This window comes from Oculina patagonica, chromosome 2 (assembly GCF_052425735.1).
Source record: "Oculina patagonica isolate OP01 chromosome 2, crgOcupat, whole genome shotgun sequence".
In the NCBI taxonomy this organism is placed as follows: domain Eukaryota; kingdom Metazoa; phylum Cnidaria; class Anthozoa; order Scleractinia; family Oculinidae; genus Oculina; species Oculina patagonica.
In genome coordinates this window covers 12,885,910-12,892,308 of record NC_135759.1, presented here as the reverse complement: position 1 = coordinate 12,892,308, position 6,399 = coordinate 12,885,910, and the positions used below count along the sequence as shown (strand labels likewise).

The window sequence follows — 6,399 nt, the reverse complement described above, 5'->3', positions numbered from 1 at the left end:
GCCACTAACATTAAGCCAAAGCAGTACAGTATTACACGCCTTTTCCTTGTATAATGCATGTAAATATAATGTAGTTATTTTGATACCAAGAAATATAACTCAGTTGGAAATTAAATGAACACAGGGATGCGAGATCGTAGCACGTCACTGAACAAAGTAGAAACATCAACAAAAGGGAATTCTTAAACAACAATAGAATTAAGAAGGAACCCAAATCTTTTTCTGTCTTTGTCAATCGACTATAAACATCCGATTACATGTCATTTTATTTTAAAACGTGCGAAGTAGCTAGCAAGGTAAACGAAACTGAAGCAGTCTATTTTTCCGAGGTCAGTATTTTTCTCCGGGCTTATTGAGAATTGGCCAGGTCTATGTGTAATTTCATTGAGAATAATAAAAAAGTCGGGGTATTAACAAAGAAGTATTTTTCTTTAGTAGAAAATTAGTGAACGAATTCAAAATTTTTAATAAAATCGATCTTTGTTAGCACTGCATGAATAGAATAGACGAATAATAACACAAATCACCTGACGGTCCGTACTTTATTGTAGCGACGACATCATTGACATCCTGTAACAAATATGTTACAGTTTCAATATATAAATTTTTGAAAAGTAACTCAGGCAAATTATTTTCTCTAAAAGTTCAACAAAAAGGGATGTTATTTTGTATTTGTTCGGGAACCCTCATAAACTGAAGGTTCCCAAAGGACTGTGTTCCAGGCATGCGTGGCGTTACTTCCAAGCAATTAAATTCTAGTATAGGAAATTGCATTAAATTAAGAATTGATCGTAGAAAATGATCAAAGTTATGTCCTCAGGTAAATTTCGGCTAGTTCAGGTCGAAGTGTGATATTGTCAAGGTAGGTGTCAAAAAACTGTTTAAAATTCGCAACAATTATAAAGTAGACCCGTTAAGAAAAAGAGGCTATAGTAAATTTCCTCGCTTTTAAGTATTATCTTTGGTCAAATTCGAGTTTCCTTTTCACTGAACGCGCTTTATTTTACATTTTTATCAAACATTGAATTCTACGACTGAGAAATGTTTTAAACTGTGAGGAGAATGCGGTTTTATAAAACCTAACCTTGATACATCTAACGTAAATAGGATATCTGATCTCATGTGTATTTGAATATCCACATATATGAAGCATACGTGTTTTATATTATGCGTGAACGTATTTTTTAATAACAACCCTTTATTTCCGTTTTATTACTACCGCGAAAATAATATCACACTGACGATAGGCACTTAATAGCTTTACGCAAACCCTGTAGATATATTCATATTTCCTTAAGTTTATTACACAAGAAGAAAATACCTTTTCTGCGTTAATTTTTTATCTAAAGATTTTCTTTTCTTTAGTAGTAAGACAAGTTCCGTGCGAAATTAAATTCAGCAGATTTTGGGATAAGTGGAAAGAAAGATTCACGAGTGACCACAAAATTCATTTTGAGCCAAACGCAAATTAAGAAATACAATCAATGTCCTTGGCGGTTTTCGTCACATCTCATCTGTGTGACAGCTTTACAAAGTGGATAAGTTTCTTAATTATGAAGTTAGCATTCGTGTTTGGCAAATCTAATGTCTATTGCTAACAGTGATTCCGCCTAAGCTTATCCGCGATGCCTTGTTTATCAAGTTGAGTTAGAGTTTACAAAAGGAAAGCGTACAATATTTCTGTGTGAAAAGGATGAAATTACTTTGTTTGGATAATATTTGGTTGTACACGACAACTTGAACTAAAGACAGATAGCAGCTGAATCGACAAACAGGACGCGCTACAAGGGTTGTAAAAATACCGTCTCTAATTGCCTCTCTACTCAAGTATTGTTTTGGTTGGCGAACACGGCTTCTTCATTATATCGATGTGAAGACGACTCGTATTCAGTAAGGGTATCTCTTGCAAAATTTTTCGACATTGTAGTGTATCGTCAAAAAAGCGCCCGGCTACCGTGTCTTTTTCTACGACATATTTGTTATATCTAACAATCGACGGGGGATCTGCCGTATCGATGAATCGCTCATAAAAAGGTAAGTAAGCAAGTCAATCTGGTTATCGAAAATAAAACTCTCATTCACAGTAAACGTTCTTCATAACTATCACAAAAAATATGGAAAGAAATTTCAATGTTTGCATCGTTTCCTCCCTTTTTCACCTACTTAAACGACGAGGTGAAAAGGTCTGATTTCAAAGTAGCTTTGCGCATGGCAAAATTCGGAACTATTCATTAATGGCGGCATGCCATAAAGTTCTGCATTACTCACTGCGCACATTTTAATAGCAAAAGCCGAGTTATTTGCACTTTAAGAAAAACAATCAGTGCGACATAATGTTCATAATGTAGCTCTCTTGTCGGTCGTCGTAGACAATTTGGCGGCCAGATTAAAGACTTCCTTTACGTCCATCACAACAAACATAAGTGTCAAACATTTCCAAAGCGCAAGCAAACGAGAATAAAAGAAATAAATGAGCGCTTCTATGATCTCTAGCAGCAATCAGTATGGAATTTTCCCTTCGGCAAAACTTGCAGGTCGTAATTTCAGCCAGAGGACATAAATACTGCGTATCCCATTCAAAACTAGCAATATATCTATGATGAATCAACATGGACACCAGTGACACCTGTAAGGATGATTTGAGCAGATCGGGCAACCCATAGAAAAAAGTGTTCAGATTGAAACACAAATTGCGGTATATTCGGTGTGTTCTCCATGTTGTAAACACATATTGCACAGTGCGAGATGCTGGATTTATTAAAGGGCAACCCATAAAATAAAAAAATATGTTGTTCGAATCGAAAACTTTTTCAGCGTATAGTGTCTTCGATAAACGATTAACCCACCTGAAAGTTTATAATTTGTTCACACAGTTAACCAGACTACATGTACAGTTCATGAGAAAATCTCGTTTATCATTGGTTCGATCAACCAGATTAATGCAGGCAAAAAGAGCAGTTTTGTTGGATTTTTCTTTAAATGTGTCGATGTCACTGAAAATTGTTAAAACTTTTTACGTCCTAAATTGAAAACGATCTTTTCAAGGGAATACAAAGCAAGTATGTCTTGTATTAATGATAATTTAAATATGTTGTATATGTGCTGTATATGTAAATATAATAGTATATGTGTTGTAAAGTGTTGTCAAACACAAAACCCTAAGCGTTTTCAGTTCACGTAAATCTCTTATTATCTATTTGTACCACTTAAAATGAATATTTGACAGGGAATAAACAAAGTTAGACTATAAATACTGCATTCTGCTAAATGGCTTATATACTCAGTGTACCGCGGATACCAATATAATAACTTGTTACAAATTCAAATAAAATGAATATGAAAACAGCTCACACAAGATCCACGGTTAGAACTGCATTGTCAGTCACCTCAGGCACTACTCAGTGTCACCTCTGAGAGAAGACCAGTATTCAACAAACTCTGTTTATTTTACAAGGTTTTTTACCGTTTTTATAGCATAAGAAAAATGTTTGCATTATAAGCAGACTGTTTTGTCTAGAGAAAGGAGACTGGTTTTGCTGTTAAATTAAACTGACAAAGAAACACACTTTTCTTTTGTGCAATGAGTGGAGCATTTTTTAATTTGGATTTCGCCTTTTTAATCATAAAAGGAGCCGAGATGATGCTTTATGACAGTTAAATCTGGCAAACTGTGGCGAACTGACTTATTTTTCGCAATATGAAATCGATTTAATTTTCTTCACTTTCCTTTTTAGCATGAGCCTTGTTTTTCGTGAAAATAATATATATTTAGAAATTTTGTTTGCTAAGAAACAACAGTACCGTTAGATGTCTTTATTTTTAAACTTTACTATTTTCATTGAAATCTGATTCCATCAGCAATATGGAAGAAAATTTGCAGCTGCTTATCAGTAAGATGTAACTTTTTAATCAAAAGCAAAAGCAAGAAACCAATCTTTCGAAAGTTCTAGATTAAAACAAAATTTGAAATAAGTTCTTCATTCGTATTGTCAAGATTACAAATTTTAATAGTTCACCAAATCTTTCTTGGTTTTTTCTTGGTCTTTCTGGCTGCTTCTTAGTAAAAAAAAATTTTCGTTAGGAAAAGATAGCGAACACGATAAAACCTTTTCTTGTCTGCATCCCTGATATGCTGTAGGTTTTCATCCGGCCACAGGAGTCCGCGCAATTTAAAGTTGCTGCAGTGACTGCTCTTTGCTCGTAATGACATGGTTAGGGATCTTCGGTATAATGAGATCACAAAAGTTTATAAAACTTAGAAGACTATCTGGCGCCATCAACATATATTTATAATTGCTTTAAAATATGATATCAAGTGCAAATAATTGTGCCTTCCGAAAAACTATCTGCATGCAAAGACATACAAGTTTCGGATTATCGGTGAATAACAGGCTCGGGTATATAAATGAAATGAAATGAAGTGTCGAGGTTTAGCTTTTATAAAATCGAACTGTGGATGGCATGAAGTCCTACAAAAAAAAAAATAAAAAAAAAATAAGTCCTACAAGAGAATAAATCTGTAAAGCAAATTTTTCTTTCTAGGAAGAATAATAGTACAAATGAACACCGAGCAAACAAACAAACAAACAAACACAAAAAAGAAACTGCTGCAACTATATCTGTAAACATCGCTGCCAATGACTGTTTCTAACAATTTAAAATTTGGATCAAGTAAACGATGTTTTGTGCGATTGTTGAGGCCAGACAAAGAGACTGTCAACTCGAAAAAGGTGATCTTAGCGAAATGTTTAATAATCAAAATACTGACGGTTTAATATTTAAATATCGAAAACAGGTTGGTTTCTATCGGTGAAAGACACCTTAATGAACTGCTGAAAGCAGTCCATGTCAAAAACGACTGAGAAAGATGTCTGCCTAATCCATAATCTTCGTGAAACGAGGTGTAGAATCAAAAACTGCCTTTGCATGTTTGCATTTTAAACCAAACCTTTTCCCGCTTAACACTATTATTTAGTGAAATTCAATAATAAAATGTTTAGTTGCAAACTAGATGAAAGATCGCATTTAGATAGAGACTCTGCAAAAATATGACAAATCCAATTGAACGTCATTAAAAAGTGATAATGAATATGAAATTAAGTCTGTCAAGTTTAAGTCAAAATATAGCGAAACCACACTTTCAGAAAACGAGAGTCTTGCATAATTAACATAGGGAAATCAGCAAAGGATTGAACGGCCATGGTGATAGAGATCAGTGGTCAGTTAAAAGTCTCATAACAGACTTCCTTTTTTGAACTTGAGAATAGTTAATTCATGCGGATTAGTCAATAAGAAATTTACACATTGTCTTGACGGGCTTATCTCGCCATTCAATTTCAAAGCAGATTAGGTACTAGCTGATTCAGTTTATTTCGTGACAAATAGGTAACCATCAAGACTCGGCACAAGGAGCTCAAGGCCTAACTGGGTAATAGTTCTGTTATTTGTTTGAGTAAAAGTTTGAGTAATAATTTTGTTATTTGTTATATTGTCATGTTTTACTTGAAAAGATGGTAGTCACGTCCGATTAAACCGAGTTGGGTAGTCTCACTTAAAACTTCTGTCAAAAATGAAAGATAGTTAAGAGCTGATAGTTTGTAGACCTCGTCAGCCGTCGCGAGTATGGTTAACCAACACCATTATTGATAAAAATTCTGATGTTATACTGAGGATTTGATAGAAGTAGTCCATTATCTGGAAGCTATTATAGAAATGGCGGGAAGCCGAAGGATTTGTGAAATGCCCACGCAAGGTCTATCTGTAATTGCCAAGATTGGTTTTTGAAAGGATTTCCAAGCTTCTCTTCAAAAGAATAGTTGGGACTGTGTTTTCGACTTTCGAACAATGGTAAATATTTAGAATCCATAAAGAAAGCTTTAAATTTAACAATAGAACTGTATCGTAAGAAAGATAACAGCTATCATTTTCATCTTACTGTCGCTGAAATATTCGCATAATTTGGAACAATCGCATTAAAAAGATGTTCAGTTCCCACTAAGAATCTTTGGTAACTCCAACTTTGGCTATCGCGATTTTACCGCGATAATACCGTGCTTCATGACCGTCAAGAGTAAATTTGTTTCGGGGAAACATCATTAAATGTTAAAACGCTTTCTGTTCTTTCAACAGACGGCAATTCGAATGCAAAAAGAAGGCTCAGCAAACCGAAGTCGAAGTCGTTTTAAGTGCAATCGGCCAACTAAGGTAAGTGATAATGATTGTAGTTACCTCTCATAACACCATGATAAAAAACGTCGAGGAATCTAAAAATAGTTCGAAGGCAATGGTGAAGGAAATATATAGCATTGATTAGTTGTAACTCATCTTTGCGCAAAGGTTTGTATAACATAGTGAAAACGAAACGTTTTTTTTTTTTTATTTTTTTTCACTTGCGCAGCG

The 6,399-nt window shown here is 34.4% G+C and overlaps 1 protein-coding gene across 2 annotated transcripts in view; it reads left to right on the top strand.

Annotated features, from left to right (window-relative positions):
• The first annotated feature begins 803 nt into the window (after nucleotides 1–803).
• LOC144639411 (alpha-1A adrenergic receptor-like) overlaps nucleotides 804–6,399 on the top strand; it is a 31,778-nt gene continuing 26,182 nt past the window's right edge. The window contains exons 1-3 of one of the 2 annotated variants that reach the window (XM_078498740.1): nucleotides 804–862; nucleotides 5,386–5,428; nucleotides 6,130–6,204. The gene's annotated coding sequence lies outside the window, so the exon portion shown is untranslated. Of the gene's footprint in view, nucleotides 863–5,385; nucleotides 5,429–5,728; nucleotides 5,848–6,129; nucleotides 6,205–6,399 lie in introns of those variants that run through there. The other variant, XM_078498757.1, reaches the window with a different exon arrangement.